The sequence below is a fragment of the Leucoraja erinacea genome, unplaced genomic scaffold (assembly GCF_028641065.1).
Source record: "Leucoraja erinacea ecotype New England unplaced genomic scaffold, Leri_hhj_1 Leri_1096S, whole genome shotgun sequence".
In the NCBI taxonomy this organism is placed as follows: domain Eukaryota; kingdom Metazoa; phylum Chordata; class Chondrichthyes; order Rajiformes; family Rajidae; genus Leucoraja; species Leucoraja erinaceus.
Genome location: NW_026575337.1, coordinates 1 through 21,229, shown reverse-complemented (window position 1 = coordinate 21,229; position 21,229 = coordinate 1). Strand labels below are relative to the sequence as shown.

General features: G+C 42.3%; 1 long non-coding RNA gene across 1 annotated transcript; it reads right to left on the bottom strand.

Annotated features, from left to right (window-relative positions):
- Positions 1 to 286: 286 nt before the first annotated feature.
- Positions 287 to 14,207, bottom strand: LOC129715285 (uncharacterized). The gene is made up of 3 exons (XR_008726475.1): positions 13,985 to 14,207; positions 8,877 to 9,018; positions 287 to 451 (listed from the first exon to the last, which is right to left on the bottom strand). It is a non-coding gene; the product is annotated as an uncharacterized LOC129715285 (long non-coding RNA).
- Between the last annotated feature and the right edge of the window lie 7,022 nt (positions 14,208 to 21,229).

The following is a 21,229-nucleotide window of genomic DNA, read 5'->3' as shown; positions in this document are numbered from 1 at the left end:
CTTATTCCAAAAAAAGATAAAGATTTAGAAGATCCGGACTCATACAGAGCGATATCACTTTTAAATACAGACCAGAAAATCTTAGCAAAGACTTTAGCAAGAAGATTAAGCAAATATATTAGTAAATTTATAAACCCTGATCAAACAAGGTCTATACCCAAAAGATACTAATTTAATAATTTGAGATGCCTGTTTAATATAATGTACTCGCATAAAGTAGAGGAAGAAGATATATCAATTATTTCTTTGGATGCGTGATGAGGAAGTATGCGTAAAAGGTCAAAGAACTCCCATATGTGATGAAGTAGGTGACGGGCTCTATGATGTCCCAGGAGTAGACCCACCATGTTAGCCAAGCCAATGCTCCAACTTGAGTGGCCATCAGACCCAAAGCTGTCCACATGAATCGACTGGATTTAGCTTCAGCTTTCAGATATAACTGCGACCTCGTCTGGAGGCATGAAAGTTTTAGTTGCTCATTAGTCTACAATTGATCAAGAATAAACATTGTAGTTTATTAGATTAAAAATGTAGTGCGCCCCAATGCTTGGCATTGGCACTAGGTTCTGTAGAGAGCACTGATCCTGCAGGCATTTGCATCACTGTATAAAAATGCCTTACGGTACATGTACGGTTGGCTTAATGAACTGCTTCAATGGCGTTATTACTCATAAGTATAATAAACTGGAAATTCACCTATAGATTCTCTGCAATGGTGAAAGAGACAGCATGTAAGAATGCTGTTCATCGATTACAGCTCAGCATTCAACACCATTATTCCATCATCAAAACTGATCACCAAACTCGGTAACCTGGGCATCGACCCCTCCCTCTGCAACTGGATACTGGACTTTCTAACCAACAGACCCCAGTCTGTGAGGTTAGACAAGCACACCTCTTCAACCCTCACCCTGAACACCGGCGTTCCTCAGGGCTGTGTGCTGAGCCCCTCCTCTACTCCCTCTTCACCTATGACTGCACAACCTGTACATGGTACTAACACTATCATCAAGTATGCAGATGATACAACGGTGATTGGGCCTCATCAGCAACAACGATGAGCTGGCCTACAGGGAGGAGGTCCAGCACTTAGCAGCATGGTGCGCTGCCAACAACCTGGCCCTTAACTCCAAGAAGACCAAGGAGCTCATTGTAGACTTCAGGAAGTCCAGAGGCGGCACGCACACCCCCACCCACATTAACGGGACGGAGGTGGAACGTGTTTCTAGCTTCAGGTTCCTGGGAGTCAACATCTCCCCTAGATGACCTCTCTTGGACCCACACATACCTCTACTCTGATCAAGAGGCTCATCAGCGTCTCTTCTTCCTGAGGAGGACTGAAGAAGGTCCATTCTGTCTCCTCAGATCCTGGTGAACTTCTAACCGCTGCCACCCATACGAGAGCATCCTTATAACCACTGCATCACAGTATGGCTATGGCAAACTGCTCTGTGTCTCCGACCGGAAGGCATTGCGGAGGGTGTGTGAAAAATGGCCAACGCATCAACCGGTTCCACGCTGTCCCCTCCATTTGAGTCTGTCCAACTAGCAAGCGCTGTCTGCGGAGGGCGCTTCAGCATCGCAAAGATTTACTGCTCTCACCCCCACCAACACAACACTGGCACTGTTTACCCTCCTACATCCGGGAGGCGCTACAGGTCTCTCCGTTGCCGAACCAGCAGGTCGAGGAAACAGCTTCTTTCCGGCGGCTGTCACTCTACTAAACAACGTACCTCGGTAACTGCCAATCACCACCCCCCCCCCCCCCCCCCCCCCCCCCGGACACTCCCGGACTCCATTATTATTTATTCAAATGGAATCGTTTGCTATGTCGCTCGGGAGGCGCTAGGGTAGATGCTCTAATGCATTTCGAGGAACACCTCTTTCTCTGTCACACTTTCTTTGTCAGGTATGACAATGACAATGACTCTCAACGTATGGAAACTGCCAATCAATCCCCCCCCCCAGAATCCACCCGCCCCCCCCCCCCCCCCCCCCCCCCCAATCCTGAATCTGAACTTATTATTATTTATTCAAATCGTTTGCTATGTCGCTCTTCAAGGGAGATGCTAAATGCATTTCGTTGTCTCTGTACTGTACACTGACAATGACAATTAAATTGAATCTGAATCTGAATCTGAATCTGAATCTGAAGAGACAAGCCATCAGAGCAGATGGAGTTACACAGTGCTTGGGTGAGAGGTCAGCCAGAATGTCTCATTCATAAAACATAGTGCACATAACTTTAGCTGCCAGCTCATAATTGCCAAATTTCAGACCTATTGAAATATTCAATTCTTTTTTTTTTTTTTTATGAAAATAAGAAAAAGAGGTTAGATAGTAAAGGATAGAAAAATGTGAAATATATAGTGTGTGAAGAAAGAAAACGAGTAAATGAGGAAAGTTGAGAGAGAAAATAGTGAAAAGAAAAGGAGATCATTATTTATAGTCTTGACCAACCCTCGTCCAGTCCTGAAACAGTTATTTTTTACAATTGTGTTGCACCATATGATTCCAAAAAAACGACGAATGGAGACCAACTCGTTATGAATTGGTCTGATTTATCCATTAGGAGGAATCGCATTTCCTCAAGATGAGCGGTGTCCAACATACTTGCAATCCACATTTTAAGCGTTGGTATTGATGTACCCTTCCAAAATTTAACTATTAATTTTTTTGCTATTATTAAACCATAATTTAAAAATAAATTTTGAGATGCGTTCAATTTATTCCCATCTTCCATTACACCAAATATAATCATTTCAGTATTAGGTTCCATTCTTGTCTTGAATAATTTTTAAGTATTTCAAAAATATCATTCCAAAATCTATAAAGTTTTTATGCAGGAAACTAAGGAGTGTGTTATAGTTGCCTTTTGGGCTAGACATTTATCACAAGTGGCGGATATATTTGGATAAAATTGTTCAATCTTGTTTTTGAAATAATATAATCTATGTACAATTTTAAATTGTATTAGATTATGTCTTACATTAATTGAACATTTGTGAATATATATCAGTATTTTTCCCATTTTAAACCTTCGTAATTTTTATCATTAATTCCCGTTCCCACTCTTCTCTAAGTACCTCTGTCGATGGTAGGTCTATATTTAGAATACTATTATATAAATAGGATATTAATTTTTGTGAGTCATCTTCAATTTCATTGCTTCTTCCAATAAGTCAGGAGTTACTTTTGATATCCTTGTATATATTTTTTCACAAAGTCGCAAATCTGAAGATATTTAAAATATTGGTTGTTTTTAAATTTAAATTTTAATTGTAGTTGTTGGAATGATAGTAGGTTTCCTATTTCGTACATATCCCTGATCCTTCTAATTCCGAGACTTTCCCATTGGTTATATGTCTTATCAATAAGAGATGGTTTAAATAAAGGGTTATTCGCAATTGGCATTAACAGTGATAGATTTCTTAATTTTAAAGATAATTTTATTTGTTTCCAAATTCTTATTGTACCATATATAATTGGGTTCTTCTTATATATTGTGTTATTCAGTTTTTTTGGGGAAAAGAGGATCGTTCCTATATTACAAGGATGACAATCCTCCTTCTCCATTTTTATCCATTCTGTCTGTTGTGTAGAACTATCCAACCAATAAATCATATTCTTAATATGCACTGCCCAGTAATAATACATAAAATTCGGAAGTGAAAGTCCCCCGACCTCTTTTGGTTTACATAAGTGTTTTTTTGTGATTCTATGTGATTTATAGTCCCAAATAGCAGGGGTGATAGAATATTCAATTCTAATCACAAGTAAATAAAATCAGCCATTCGGCTATTAAACACCACAACCTCAAATAAGCTCTGAACTACATAAGACTATTATAGTTATTACTGCACTAATACTGTTTGTTTGTATTTCAATGTGTATGTATATGTGCGTCTCGTATATATATTTACACACACACGTACATACTCACATATACATGTGTGTGTGTGTGTGTGTGTGTGTGTGTGTGTGTGTGTGTGTGTGTTTGTTTGTGTGTGTTTGTGTGTGTGTGTGTGTGTGTGTGTGTATACACCAGATCAGTCTCGACCTGAAACATCAGATCAGTCTGAAGAAGGGTCTTGACCCAAAATGTCACTCATTTTTTATCTCCAGAGATGCTGCCTATCCAGTAAATATATATATATATTACTAAAACTCTGTTCTTGACAGGTTTTGGCGATCTGTGCTGCGATTTTTGAGAGAACGCCGCCACCTACTGCCGTCATTTTTGGCCACCTCGCTCAGAGCCCCCCTCCGCCACATGTGTGCCGAGGATTTTTCCCGTCGATGAAATATGACAGAGATATTAATGATTTTACAAAATTCTCCATTCTCTCAGAGAGGAGAGGGGGGAGGGACTATAAAACCAGGAAGTGGTGTGCCTCAATCAGTCTTGGCAAGCGGTGTGCCTCAATCAGTCTCTGCAAGTGGTGTGCCTCAGCAGAGCTCTGAATGACACTGACAAATGTCTACAGCACTGTGAACCTTAATTTGGTTTGAAAATGAAAATATGGTTAGAGGTAAAAAAAAGTTCTGCCTGCAAATGGTTGTTTGGGTTTGGGTTGAAGTAAAAATGCACTCTCTCCCCCCCCCCCCCCCCCCCCACCCTCTCCTGTCCTCCCCCTCTCCCCCCCCTCTCTCCGACCCTTCTCTTCCCCCCTCTCTCCCCCCCACTCTCACCCCCTCCCTCCCCCCCTCCTCTCCTCTCCCCCCTCCCTCTCCTCTCCCCCCTCTCCTCTCCCCCCTCTCCTCTCCCCCTCTCCTCCTCCCCCCTCCCTCCCCCCCACCCCTCCCCCCTCGCTCTCCCCCCCTCTCCTCGCCCCCCCCTCCTCTCCTCCCCCCCCTCTCTTCCGACCCTTCCTTCCCCCCCCTCCTCCTCCCCTCTCCCCCCCTCTCTCCCCTCCTCTCCCCCCTCCCCCCCTCTCCCCCCTCTCTCCCCCCCCCTCTCTTCCCCCCTCTCCTCTCCCCTTTCTCCTCGCTCCCCTCCCTTCCTTCTCCCCCCTCCACCCCTTTCTCTCCCCCCCCCCCCCTCTCTCCCCCCTTCTCCTCCCCCCCCCCCCTCTCCCTTTTGGTAGTGATTACCCATGGGTTCACTGTCGAGGACTTCATAATGCATGGAGCATTATAAACAGTGGAGCGATTAACCCTGGAAAGGGGGGAGACCTCTCTGAGTTGGACCCAGGAAACTGAAGCAGGACTTTTCTTGAGGTTATTAACGGCAGATAAGTTAACGGCAAACTGAAGGGTTTAGAAGGCTATGGGCCACATGCAGGCAAATAGGACTATTCCAAGACGCCAACTTGGACGGCACGGCCAAGCTGGGCCGAAGGACCTGTTTCAGTGTTGTACAGCACCTTGACTAAGGCTTATCCAGTGGGATTGACATATTTTGTATTTTTTCTTTCTAAAGATGCAGTGTATTTTGGTGACTATTGCACACTGCAGACCAGAAGCGCCTTCAATACCCAGAGAGAAGGGATGGACGGGTTTGGTGAGCAGGAGAGTGGGGTTGTTTGCAGTTGCAGAGGGAGGGGGCAAGAGCGGTACAGTTCCCAGTCTCAGCTCCTGTTCTACCCAGCGTGTGGACGTGGACGGGTGGCTGGGTTGTCGGCGGCCCATGGTGTGGCAGAGCCGGCGAGCCCGCTGACTCCCATTCCCCCACCCGGTCCCGGTCCACGCTGGGAGGGAGCCCCTGAGCATCTGCCCCGGGCGACTGGCACTGACCTGCTGGCGTTGCCGACGTGAAAACGGTGCGAAGCCCCCGCGCCCGGTTTCAATGGACGGGGAGCTGGAGAGGGGATGGAAGGGGTCACACATATGGCCGGGAAGCAGAGGGGTGGGGGTAGCGACAGACAGGACCAACAATGAGATGGAGAAAGACAGAAACACTGACGTGCAAAGGAGACCTACAACAGTGCATGATCTCTCTCGCATTATGGCAGGTGGTTGTCGCCTGCCCGCTATTTCTGACGCGAAAGCCTTGGGATCGTTGCCCTTCGTGTTGGCGTGGAGGGGGAGGGGGGTATTGTGCTGTTTGATCGCCCCCTGCTATCCCAGGGACAGGGAGACACGGAGGCTTTTGAGACTGGTGGGCAATCACTACCAAAGTGTCTGCCCACACAGTCAGTACACCTCTCCCACACTTGTCTCCCGCACTAAGTCACCCCCCCCTCCTCCCCCCTCCCCGACCCCCCCCCCCCCCCCCCCCCCCTCCTCCCCCCCCCCCCCCCCCACCTCCTCCCCCCACCTCCTCCCCCCCCCTCCTCCCCCCCCCCTCCTCCCCCCCCCCCCCCCCCCACCCCCTTCCCCCCCCCCCACCCCCCACCTCTCCCTCCCACTCCAGTCCCATCCCGACCCCCCTGGGAAAACTGAAGGGAGCGACAATCAACTGCCACGGATACAAATAATGTCTTACACGAGAAAAGACAGATGCTGGTTGACAAAAAGTGAACACACGGTCCTGGAGTAACACAAAGACGCAGCAGAATTTTGGAAACATCATCCCGTCACCCATTCTTTCTCTCCAGAGATGCTCCCTGCCCGCTGAGTGACCATGCTGATGGAATTCCCACGTATATGAAGCAGAGAGAAACATGAGTTCTACACGGCTATGCCCGACTATTGAGAATGGATTCGGTGGTTTGTACTCCCCCTCCCTGCCCACCCACCCACCCACCAAACCAGCCAGCCGGACCCCTCCTCGTTACAGCAGCGGAAGCGACATTTCCAAGAGAATGGGGCAGAGAGCTGGGGCAGGGCTGGGATTGGAGCAGGGCAGATGAGGCACACCAAAGGAACAAACAAGTTGATGGCAGCAAGGGGCAGGTGGCAGAGGTCTTGTGCCCCAGCGAGGTAGACAGCTCTTCCCCCTGCTAATGCACACACAGAAAGAGAGAGATGAGAGCAGAGAACGATCCCAGCCTAGCTCTGGCACTGGACGGTGCGCTTTTTCCCTTTGTCAGTCATATCAATAGATGCGGCCCCGCTGAATTCTATCTTTAACTCAAAGCCGCAGGATGGAGCTGCCTTCTTTAACACTATTGCTTCGCTGCCACCACCTCCTTGTTGCACAATGGCAGCGAGTGCGGGGCCGAGATCCTGCCTAGTTTTTTTTTAAGTTCTGAAATTGAATAACTTACAATACTGAATCAGAATATACTTACTGTATGAGATGCTGTCCAGCTCCTCTATTTGGTACTTAAAACAGGCCTTCATTTACGGTTGGCCCAAGAGTAACTCAGGAGAGGAACTTGGTACATCGCAGAAATGAGAAGTAAACGGCAAACTTAGACATACATGTGGGAACTCGTTTAATCTCGTGAACATAAACTTGGAATCTCGTAGACAACCACGAGTGTTTTTTTTCTTTCACTCGGGATCACTCGTGGGTGGACTCGCACCGTGAGACCGGGACATAAGAAACTGCACTTGAATTTGGTGGCCTTGCACCCTGCTTAAAATGGTAGGGAAATGGATTTGAATTTCACTACCATTGGGTGGCATTGCATCTTGCTTGAAATGGAATTTCAAGGAATAGCCGTGTCAACTGCCAGCCCACCAGCCATGAGTGAACTGCCAGCACATCAGGCTTGAGGGACTGACCTGCCACCCCAAGAATCCATTTGGACCACAATGTATATACTAGCCCTCTGGAGACCAGTCTCTTCAGCCCACAGCACCCATTGGAATTGGTGGAGAGGTGGAATATTGCGTGGGGGGACCAGCCCTCCCGTGTGAACATGGGACCCAATGGGTCCCACTTATGCTAGTTTTTTTACTGCTATATTTTATTTACCACATACACCATTGGCCCATTCTTAGTCACATATGTGACCAAAAAATACAAAAAATTATGGAATACACTTCTAACTGAAAGCATTACAGGTATATCGTTTTGTGCTGTATATACGATTCATATTTTTTTCGGTTTATCAAGTGAAATTTGTACATGTTATTTATGCTGACAATGTTTGTTTTGGGTCAGAGATCAAATACGACTGGAAGCATTTTACAAACTCTGTGAATGTTAAAAAGCTGGGAAGTTCATATCTTTAGCAGACATGCATTATAGTTCCGCAGGGTAGGAAAATAGCAGTAAGATTAATCTCTTACAATATTTTTAAATGTATCACTTTTTTTTTTCACTTACATTTTTATTGATTTTTAAGAGATATTTTCAAAACAGTGCAACACCATCACCATAAATAAAACAAAGTAAGAAAAACAGCAATCAAAATTAAAAAACAAGTAGATGGGAGGGAAAAAAAAGTAAATAAATTTTAAAAATTGGAATAAGACCGTGTGGTTCACTAACCAAATTAAAAAAAGAAAGACCATTACATTGATTAGTTATCTGGAGATAATTCAACATTCATACAAACATACCATCTAGTTCTATATAACACAATCTTCCCATATCTAGGTCGGCATTTATCTAATTGGTGTCATGGCTCAAATAAACAGTCCATTTTTCCCACATCTTCTCAAATGAATTCTCCTTGACTCTCAAGGAATATGTCAATTTCTCCATATTAAAGATGTCTCGCACAATTTCTAATGTATCACTTTGTGATGAAATCTTGTCACGTGTGTGACATTTTGGGTTAGCTTTTCACAGAATGGGCCTATTTACTATATTTCATGGCTAGCAGTCACAGGTTCTTCAGAGAAGAATTTCACGCAGACATTGTCGTCTGTATTTATGAACTTGCTCATTGATACAGAAGCACCTCTGTTGCTGACACCATCAAGTTTGCCACACACAACCTCACTGCTTGGTGCATTGGCAGATGGAAAACCTTTGGCCAAATTAAGAGCTAAGATGCTTAAGAATGGTGAGGCAAAACCTGTTCTAACTTACAGACCTGTTCAATAATTTGTCGCTGGTCGTTTAGCTCTTCCAGTTTGTCCAGGAGTTCCTGTTCTCTGATGAGCTGGTGATTTTCTACATGTAACGCCACATAAAGTCACTGTCCATCTCTGTAGACTGCTCGCTGCTCACATGGTCTATGGTATTGGATGGAAAACATTCAAAAATGAATTAACACGCAAGTCCAAGCAATCAGATCAGCTATGTCGAAAGGAAATGCAGATGCCAGTTTAAACCGAAGATGGACACAAACAGCTGGAGTAAGTCTGCCGGACAGGCAGCATCTCTGGAGAGATGTAATGGATGACGTTTCGGGTCGAGATCCTTCTTCAGACTAGTTCGTGAAAAGGGAAAGCAAGAGCTATAGACGAAGATGTAGAGAGATAAAGAACAATGAATGAAGAAAGATGTGCAAAAAAGTAACAATGAGAGAAAGAACAAATGAAGGATATGCAAATTCTTTTTCTCATTGTTACATTTTTTGCACATCTTTCTTCATTCATTGTTCTTTATCTTGCCACATCATCGTCTATGTCTCTCGTCAGTCGGATCAGCTGATCAGTTTTCCAAAACTCATAATACAATGAATCTTTGATTACTAAAGAAACGCAAAAACACAAGGGAATTGAGATTTGCAGAGTGGTGGCCAGATACTGCAATATGATATATCTATCAAAAAACCAAGGGAGCCTAGATTTAATGTCACATGAAAACATCAAAATAGGGCTCCTAGAAACACAAGAAAACACAGATACTGTTTTAAAAAAAAAAAAGTGCTGGAGCAACTCATTGCTTCAGGCAGCATCTCTGGAGGACGCAGATAGATGGCGTTTTGGGTTCACAGTGTCCTCTTATTCAGGATGGCTTAGATCAACACAAAATCATCCGGCCCACAGGCGAATATTTTTTCCCGTAATCATCCGAGCTCCGAGCGCCGAGCTCTGGTTGTACCGCATCCTGCGCAAAGCCGCCGGCACGGCCGCGCACCTTCTGTGAACACGTTTAAGAAAGAACTGCAGATATACTAAAACTAAGACCTGTGAATTTTTAAATACTTATATAAAAAATAATAACATAGCTGATGTTTGGAGAATAGCAAATCCAAGTAGTAGGGAATACTCATTTTATTCATCAGTTCACAAAACTTATTCGCGAATTGACTATTTCTTATTGGACACAAAATTGATCCCATATACGAATAAACCATCATATCATAATAGTATTATTTCTGATCACTCACCATTGACTATTATACTTAAAATTGAGGGAATGCCGAGTATAAAACCTTTTTGGAGGTTCAATGCACACATATTAAATAACCCGCAGGGTTATGAGTATATAAAAGAACAAACAAAACTTTTTTTCGAAATAAATGACACACCGGGTATTTCTGCACCGCTATTATGGGAAACCTTCAAGGCATATATTCGCGGTGTCATAATCTCTTACCAAAGTTTTCAAAATAAGGAAAATAAAAGAGAACTTCAGCGGATAGAACAGAAAATAAAATTACTAGAGCTGGACAATGCAACTGACCCAACCATAAATAAACATAATAAGATAACTTTATTGAAAGATAAAGTCAATAGAATACTATCGGCTAGAGTAATAAGATTATTCCAAATTACAAAACAAGCACACTTCGAATTTGGGGATAAGCCACATAAACTACTTGCGAGGCAACTGAAGCAACGAGAAAAGGAAAAAACTATTACTAAAATTAAATCGGATAAGGGTGAGTTTCTAACATTGCCTAAGGATATTAATAAGAGGTTTGCCCAATTTTATCATAATTTATATACATCTAAAATAAAGACAGATGTAAGTAAAATTATAAATTTTTTAGATAATTGCAAGCTCCCAAAATTGGATAGTTTAGAACAAGAGCAATTAGGAGCACGGATTACTAGTGAAGAAATAAAACAAATAATAAACTCACTGAAAAATGGGAAGACCCCAGGACCAGACGGTTTTAGTAATGAATTTTATAAAAGATTTCAGGAGTCAATTGTACCAAGATTATTCAATTTATACATGCAAGCTTATACTGAAAATAAACTACCAGAAACCCTAGCAGAAGCAACAATAACGCTTATACCAAAAAAAGATAAAGATTTAGATGAACCGGGTTCTTATAGAGCTATTTCACTTCTAAATACGGATCAGAAAATTTTAGCAAAGATTCTAGCTAGAAGGCTAAATAATTATATTAACAATTTAATAAATACAGATCAAACGGGATTTATACCCAAAAGACAATCATTTAATAATTTGAGAAGGCTTTTTAATATAATGTACTCTCATAATGAGGACAATGAAGATATTTCAGTTATCACGTTGGATGCAGAGAAGGCATTTGATCAAGTAGAATGGCAGTATTTATACAAGGTACTCCAAAAATTTAATACGGGAGAGAATTTTATTAGATGGATTAAACTACTTTACGATAGACCTATGGCAAGAATATTAACTAACAATACGCTATCTCCAAAATGTTACTTATCAAGGGGTAATAGGCAAGGGTGGGCCTTATCACCATTGCTATTTGCCCTTATGATAGAACCGCTGGCCGAAAGGATTAGAAATCACCCGAATATTCACGGATATAACAGCAAGGACTCAAAGAATAACATTTCATTATATGCTGATGATATCCTTTTATATATTACTAATACACAAACGAGTATACCCACCTTATTAACACTAATGGAGGAATTCGGCTCTTTTTCAGGATATAGAATAAATTGGAATAAAAGCGAAATTATGTCTTTAAAACCACAGGATTCGAGACACTTACTAAAATTCCCCTTCAAAATTGCAACAGAAAAATGCAAGTACCTGGGTATTCAAATTACGAGAAGACACAAATCATTATGTAGTGCCAATTTTATACCACTATTAAATAAACTGAATGATACGATTAAATTTTGGAAAACGCTTCCACTCTCATTGATAGGTAGAATTAACGCTATAAAAATGACTTTCTTACCACAATTAATATATTTGTTTCAAGCGATCCCAATATATATTCCAAAATATTTTTTCAAAAAACTAGATTCCACTATCACTAATTTTATATGGGACTACAGAACACATAGAATTCAACGAAAGCATTTGTGCAAATCTAAAGAAGTTGGGGGTTTATCATTACCTAACTTTATGTATTACTACTGGGCAGTGCATATTAAGAACATAATGTACTGTCTGGATAGCTCCACTCAGCAGTTGGAGTGGATAAGAATGGAGAAAGAGGAGTGCTATCCGCACGATATAGGAACGATCCTGCTCTCACCGATAAAATTGAATAGTATAATATATAAGAAGAACCCAATTATTCACAATATAATAAGAATTTGGAAACAAATAAAAGTATCCTTGAAATTAAATAATTTATCAGTACTAACCCCACTATTGAACAACCCCGCATTCAAACCTTCTCTCATCGACAACGCATATCAACAATGGGATAGACTGGGGATTAGGAAAGTAGGGGATATGTATGAAGTGGGCAAACTTATCATTTCAACAATTAAAATTAAAATTTAAATTGAAGGATAATCAATATTTTAAATATATACAGGTATGTGACTTTATGAAGAAATATACACATAGATTTCAAACTATATTTTTAGATCCTTTAGAAGAAGCAATGAATATTAAGGCTGATTCACAAAAATTAATATCATACTTTTATAATAATATATTAAATAGAGAATCACCCTCAACAGAAGCATTAAGGGAAGATTGGGAACATGAGCTAATGATAAAGATCTCGAAGGATAGATGGGAAAAGTATTTGATGAATACACATAACTGTTCTATTAATGCAAGACATAATTTAATTCAATTCAAATTATTACATAGACTATATTATTCAAAAACGAGGTTGAATAAACTTTATCCAAACGTCTCCCAGATGCGATAAATGTTTGTTTCAAAACGCTAATATAACACATTCATTTGTAGGATGTACAAAGTTGAATAAATTTTGGAGTGATATATTTGATATATTTACAAAGCTTTTCAAGTCAAGAATAGAACCCAAAACGGAATGGATTATATTTGTAATAATAGGAGAAGATACCAATTTAAATAAAGATCAAAATGTTTTTTTTAATTATGGGTTAATAATTGGAAAGAAATTGAATTTGATTGTGACTCTATCAGACAGAATATGGGCATGAAGCATGTGCAAATATCACCAGGGAAGTGACTGAAAAGAAAGGTTTTGATGAACTAACAATCTAAACTGGTTCAAGTAAATAGAAACATGTATAATTTTGGAATAGAGCTAGTATTTGTTGCAACATTGCTTCATAATTGTAAGATTAGAGCTTTTCTTTTTTTGTGTGAACTCAGAATGCACACAATGTGCAGTGGAAATCTGATCTATTTCTCCCCAAATAGTACTGGGCACGGATTGATGGAAATGTGCAAGAATCTGATTAATGATCTTTTTGGGTTATATTGGAGATGGTGCAAAGACAAATAAACAGAGCTGATTCAAATCAACCAGCAGTCTAAAGAAGGGTCTTGACCCAAAACATCACATATCCATGTTCTCCAGGGATGCTGCCTGACCCGCTGAGTTACTCCAGCACTCTGTGTCCATGTTCTCCAGATATGCTGCCTGACCTGCTGAGTTACTCCAGCACTCTGTGTCCAAGTTCTCCAGAGATGCTGCCTGACCCGCTGAGTTACTCCAGCACTCTGTGTCCATGTTCTCCAGATATGCTGCCTGACCCGCTGAGTTACTCCAGCTCTTTGTGTCCATGTTCTCCACAGATGCTGCCTGACCTGCTGAGTTACTCCAGCTCTTTATGTCCTTTTCAGCAGCAGAACAGATGAGATGGTTTATTAACCACATAACCGACATTGAAAGAGGCATTTTCCGTATTGAGAAATACTGAGCAATGTAATTTGGAGATTGAGATGGTTCAGTTTTGGGATGATTTGTAAAAAAGGAAATCAAACAATGAGCATGAGACAGGAGGTCATGTGAATGTCATAAGGTTTGCTTTCTTTAAGAAAAGGTTACAAAGACCACTAAACATCATGAATAAAAATATCTTGTCCAAACTACTATCAAGAAACGTTTCTTACCTTTTTTCGGAGGTATTACAGAATACTTTGTCTCATTAATAACTAATAGAAAGTTATTTGTTAGCAGAACATACATTGGAGTGGAGGCAGAAACTCTGGTGCCATCTGCAGGAAAACAATAACATAATTGAAAGTTAAATCATTCTAATAAAATAAAAATCTGTGAACTCTTATTACTCTCTTTCTTTACTCATTATACAGCATGCAATGTGTAGGAAGGAACTGCAGATGCTGGTTTGAAAGCTAAGATAGACACAAAATGCTGGAGTAACTCTGCGGGTCAGGCAGCATCTTTGGAGAGAAGGAACGGATGACGTTTCGGGTGGAGACGGTTCTGAAGAAGGGTCGAGACCCGAAACATCACCCATTTCTTCTCTCCAGAGATGCTGCCTGTCCCGCTGAGTTACTCCAGCATTTTGTGTCTATACAGCAGTCATAACAGAACAGCATTGTTGACCCCACTGTGGAAATGCAGCATCTCAGCCCACAATTTTATTCAGGCCATAGCTGTTCGATACACACCTAGGTAGAATCCACACGCTAATTCTACATGAATCAATGCATATCCACGCATATTTGCTTGTTAATTAATGGAGATTAGCATGATTCATGAGAGTTGAGACAAACATCTGGCTGACAAATGACAATATTGTGAATTCGATCAGTTAACTACTAGCGATGTTACAAAAGTTACCTTCAGCGGCGCTGCAGTTCCGCCACTGGTCATGTGTGCGACTTTGCCGCCTTTGAGGGGGTGGCGGGATTAAATTCCAGTTTTCTACTGTCTGTGCGAGGTGGATTTCCTCAGGCTGCTAGCTGCTGAAGAATAATCGATCAGACTTCCGTTCCGGATTTTATATAATATATAAATTGTGAGACAATTTAATAATTAGATTAAAATAAAAAGCGACTTCTATCGCCCTCAACACCTACAACGTGACGGATTGCAAGAGCGGGACAAAACAAAGGGTAAGTAATTTATTTTACATATAAACTTGCTTCTTGGGATGGCTTTAATCTAATTTTACGTTGCGAAAATGTGATTTGGGCCCCATACGAACAGTGTTTTTTCAGCCGATATGGAGTTCAAATTCATCGCAAATGCAACATTCCAATCGATCACGTTCCAGAAAAACCCACTCGCAAGATGATTTAAATGGTCTTTTTTTTTGGACAAACATGTCATAAGAGCATTTAAATCATCTATATTTCGTGTTATTGTCTATCCATAGTCAATATTCTTATACTAAATATCAATTTTAGTCCCATGTATTGTGCAAAAGAATTGAGTGGATGTGTTTAGATTAACTTATGCAAATTAAACATTAAGTTCCTTCCATCTGGGATATAAATTCATGACAGTGAGATGTAAAAAGCATGTTATATTGTGAATTCTTGTGTGAATGGGATTTGTTTGTTATTTGAATAATGCCCCTGTCCCACTTTGGAAACCTGAACGGAAACCTCTGGAGACTTTGCGCCCCACCCAAGGTTTCCGTGCGGTTCCTGGAGGTTGCAGGTGGTTGCCGGAGGTTGCAAGTAGTGGAAGCAGGTAGGGAGACTGACAAAAACCTCCGGAAGCCTTGGTTGAGCTGTGCCTATCAGTCACCTGTGGGAGCTACACCAGGTGGCGTCATGGTAATTTCCACTCATTAGAGGGGACTGTGGAAGATTATTTTACAACATAAAATAACTACTTTACTATGCATATAGTACTCCAACTACTGTATATGCATATCGATAAAGTAGTGAATCTCTGATTTTATAGGGATAGGCTTCTTTTAATCATATAAACATAATTGCCTATGACAACACCTGGCAGGGTTGCAGTATTTCTCCCACTCTGTCTGGCTTATGGGAGCCAGAGGCACTCCAGTCCTTTCCTGTAATATTGCGTTGGCTCCAGAAGGGAGCAAGGACTCTGAGTCACTACCAGGTGCAATCTGTTTGATAAATGATGATACCAACAGAACTCCAATCTGCAGCTAGTCTTGGTTTGGCTGCTAAAGGAAGCAGCCTGACAACCCCAAGTCGGGGCAAAGTCATAGCCAAGTCTTGGGACATCTATGGCAGATGTGATTGGGCTTTGTCCCAATTAGAACATCTGATGAATCAAATTATAACACAAGGAATGCTCCGCCTTACGAAGGCATGTCAGGCAGCAGCTCCTGGTTCAGGGTTGCAAATTTTCCTCCCACTCAGATGCAAGGAGTGGTGTAGATGGTGCCAAAGTATATGCACATATGCCTGAAGCAGCTCCTGGTTCAGGGTTGCAATTTTCCTCCCACTCGGATGAGCGTAGTGATGGAGATGGTGCCAAAGTATGTGCACACATGCCTGAGGCAGCTCCTGGTTCAGGATTGCATAAGTCCTCCCACTTGGATGTATAAAGTGATGGAGATGGAGCCATATATATTATGCTCCATATTACGGAAGCATGCACAGGCAGTTCATGTCATAAGCCTGTAGCTGCCCTGGTTTCAGGGTTCGTATTTTCCTCCCACCTGAAAGACTATCGGAGATGGTGTCACAAAATATGCTCGGTGTTATGGAAGCATGCACAGACAGTCCGAGGCATACGGATATTGCAACGCCTGGTTCAGGGTGCAATTTTCTCCCACTCTAAGAGAGTGTCAGAGATCAGTACGGACTGACTCCAAACATGACCCCGAACATGACTATATGTCGGGATCCCATGCTTTAATGCAAGATTTATGACAATTGCATGAGGACAAGCCACTACAAGAGAAGTTGACCAGCGGCATCAGCTATCTAACAGAAATGACAAGCATGACAGACAGGGCCTACAAATGGAACTTCACTGAAGCTCCAACAAAGAAAATTGACCTGGGGTTAGAGACGCTGGTAAGTAAGGTCTCGTTATTAACCTCAGTTAACTCCGAAATGGAGCAGTCTGTCGGCCCAGGTTGGGTTTACTGTCAGCATGGGCTGTCTAGTCGGTTTTCACTGTCTCTGGGATAAGATCAGCTTGATGTAGAGGCATTGGCAAGGTGCCTTGCATAGTAACTTCTGTAAGTTCTAAGTAGGAACAGTTGGGTTACCCTGGATCAGGGTAGACCATCATGGAACTGACTGGCCATACAAGTCATAGTGACCAGGGAAGCACTGCTTCATCATCTGTGATTGAAGTTATCAGACGGCTCAATAGAATAAGTAGTATCTCAACATATCCTTTATTCTCCTCCGTTAGTAGAGTTCCTGGTTCATTGGAATCATCTTTGCCACCCTCTCTGGGACAGGTAGTTACCAGCAAGAAGCTTGTCTGGCATATAATAAAACTTTATCTGACCTGCAATTTCATGTTGTGAATCAACAATGTATTTATAATAATCCATAAGCTCTCAATACCAGCATTCCTGATTGAGTGGCGGGTCAAAGAGATTGTATTGTGCACTGGCGACTTAGACATGTGATTTCAGTCAAAGGACTGCGAGGTAATTCCTGAATCGGCCTTGCATTATACAAATCTCCATCCTGAAGGAAAACGGTGAGTATTCATGGCGACTCTTAGTCAAGAGTTGACAGGGAACTTGTATTCCCACATCTGAGACTGTGGTTTCAGCTCTATTCATTAGCTGCTGATTATATATTATCAGTGATATGTATGAATTAGATAATGCATCTTCTGCGGGTAGGAAAGCCAAAAAAAATTCCGTCCGTAGGATCAATAGAGGAACAGCGGTTTCGAGTGCAGCTCATCCGAGGATGAGTAGTCTGGCCAATGAGTAGAGGGGTATATTTCTGACGCTTCTCAAGATTACAGAAACATGGTGCAGGCCGAATCGGGCTAGCATTAGACTAATCGGATTATGGGTTTACTTACTCAGTTTAAGGTGGCTGATTGGGTTTCTGCAATTTAACTGACTCAGAGAATCGATCTTGTAGTTGCATACTCTGTCATATCTACACACATAAGGCACAGATTCTGCTGTTTTGATAACAAAGCTAGTGGTGAAAGCCTATGCTGCCCTTCTCAGTCTAAGGGCATTATGTCATCAAGGTATATGCAAAATTGCTGCTGATAAAACTTATGGGTTGTCGGTGGATATCCTTTGCAATATTACGAATGAGGCAACATGAAATTTAACAGTGCCAATTTGCCTATTCAGTCACGCCATGGTAGGCGGCTGAAGCAACTCTTATTTACTCAGTCATGAGTGACGGCTGGGACAGCCTGTCTTCTCGGGCAGCTAGCTCTGCACAATTGTATGAGAAGCGTGAACAAAATATGTGACTCACTTTTAACGGAAGTAACAGATGTCTGTGTTACTCCCAGTTTGAGCCTAAAGAAGCTTTTATGTGATAGCACAATTGACATTGCTTGTGCGGTATTATCATTTCTGTAGTACCATGTGGGATATAAATTATTGGTTCTTTACCCACTAATCTCTAACGTAATGCAGGGTGTCTTTTATTTGACCACTCTAATAGCCTACACTCAGTGTAATGTGTGCTGTATATCAGTAAATTGTTATGCAAATATTCCTCTAATTTTCCTAATGGGACCAGTATCTTAAGATGATTATGCTTTCAGCAACTGATCTCAGCATAAAAAAAACACAGCTTTAACTCAATCTCTGGCTTAGTCTCAACGTGATACTAACGTGATACAGCAGGGAGGTTCTACTGCAGTTGTACAGGGTCTTGGTGAGACCACACCTGGAGTATTACGTACAGTTTTGGTCTCCTAATCTGAGGAAAGACATTCTTGCCATAGAGGGAGTACAGAGAAGGTTCACCAGACTGATTCCTGGGATGTCAGGACTTTCATATTAAGAAAGACTGGATAGACTCGGCTTGTACTCGCTAGAATCTAGAAGATTGAGGGGGGATCTTATAGAAACTTACAAAATTCTTAAGAGGTCAGGCAGGCTAGATGCAGGAAGATTGTTCCCGATGTTGGGGAAGTCCAGAACAAGGGGTCACAGTTTAAGGATAAGGGGGAAATCTTTTAGGACCGAGATGAGGAAAAAAATTTTTTACACAGAGAGTGGTGAATCTGTGGAATTCTCTGCCACAGAAGGTAGTTGAGGCCAGTTCATTGGCTATATTTAAGAGGGAGTTAGATGTGGCCCTTGTGGCTAAAGGGATCAGGGGGTATGGAGAGAAGGCAGGTACAGGATACTGAGTTGGATGATCAGCCATGATCATATTGAATGGCGGTGCAGGCTTGAAGGGCCGAATGGCCTACTCCTGCACCTATTTTCTATGTTTCTCTATTAGGGTAGCTTGTTATAGAAATAATCTTATAAGCAAATGAGCACGATTGCGTACATTTGAGATTGACAGCATATCCACCAGAGCAGAGATTAAGGATGTCATTAGGTATACAAGTGCACTCAGTTGCTGGTGCCTATGAAATGGAAGATAGTTCTTTTGTTATTCAATAGTCTCAAAACATTGCTGATGGCTCATTAGCAGGCAATAGATTGGATTTCCCTTTCATCATACAGCATGAGGTTTATATAGTGCAGGTTTATAAATTATAAATTTGGTGGAATATATCTGGATATTTGCAGATAGCTTTAAGCACATTGCTGCATAAATTATTGTCTAACTCAACTGTCTATTGGGACTACAGGCCAGTTTAGAGCAATGGCCATGTATGCAAGTTAGCATCATGATATTAATAACTCATGTTTTTGCCTACCATTAATGGTTTATTTGTTTAAGTGTTTCACACACAGATTCTGTCTGCATGAAATCACAGAGCTTTGAAATCTTCACGTAGTCACTCACGTGACTTTGAAATAAAATAGAAAGATTAAACGAGAACTTACCGTTTGAAGTTTGATCTTTATTTTATGAGAAGTTGAAGTGAGGGATTACGTGCCCTCCACTTCCAACCCTATTCTCATAAAGATCATTCGGTAGTTCTAGCTCTTTAATCTTTCTATAGCTTAGGTCAGCAACTATTCTGTGGTTTCATGGAGCTACTTTGAAGATTGATGCGCATGCGGGCTGGCGGGCTCTTCACGTAATCCCTCTTTAACTCCTCATAAAATAAAGATCAAACTTCAAACGATAAGTTCTCGTTTAATCTTTCTATTTTTTTAGTAACCAAAGTTATCAACGTATATTTTTTTGCATGTTAGAAAACAAAATATAGTGGCACAGCTGGTGGACAGAGATCTGTGTTTGATACTGCCCTAGGGCACTGTCTGTGTTGAATTTGCACATTCTCCCTGCAAGGGTGGGTTTCCCTCCACACATCCCAAAGACGCCAGCGGGTGACCGGCGCAAGCCATTCTATGGGAGACGAATGAAATCGCGCGACAGTTATCGGGTCAAAAGACCATCTTCCGACTGTATGTGAGGGTGGAGGGGAGGGGGCGTGGGGGGGGCGCCCCGATCTAGGATCAACGGACCCGAGGCGGAGGGACCAGTGGTGGCCTCTGACCGGGACCTCGACCGCCGTGGAAGGCAGGAGAGGCACCCAGCAGCGACTACACTGAAATGGGAGGGGGGAAGCGAAACACAAATCAAACTTCACAAACATACCCGCGGCGGGGAAGGAACAAAAACAACCAGAAAAAACACCAAAAAACAAAACTCTAACACCCCAACACAGACCCCACACAATCCACCCAGAACTCTCTCGTCCCCCCCCCCCCCCCTTTTTCTTTTTCCCCCCCCCCCCCCCCTCTTGCAAAAAAAATTTTCAAAAAAAAAAAACAAAAAAACAACCAAAACAAGTGCTCCTTTTCTTTTGTGCCCCTTTGTTTTTTTTTTTCTTATTATTTCTCGGGTAGTGGGGTAAAACTGACCACAGCGAATAGGAGGGCGCTTCTTCAAATTTATGGTGGGTCTCACTCTGAGCCATGGAAGGAGAACCGGACAGAAAGAAGTGGGATTCGGAATGGGATGCGGAGGGGGAGTTGATCTAGTGTGATGCCACCCGGGGGACATCAGGTTGGGTATTGCAAAACTGATGAGGAGCGGCGATCGCAAGACGACGCTGGTCGCACCGACTTGTAGCGAGCATAGCGCTGACACCTAGAGCAGCGGATGCAATAGATGAGATTGGAGGAGGTACAGGGAACCTCTGCGGCACCCTGGAAGGGACTGCTTGGGTTCATTGAATTAGGAGTCAACCCCGGGGGGAGGTAATAGTGACAAGTGTCGCATTTCATGCCGGTCTTGCAAGCGAAAAAGTGCCAGGGGAGAGGGAGAGGTTTGGTCTGGGTGGAAAGGAACCACAATTGACCAGAGGGGAAAGCCGAC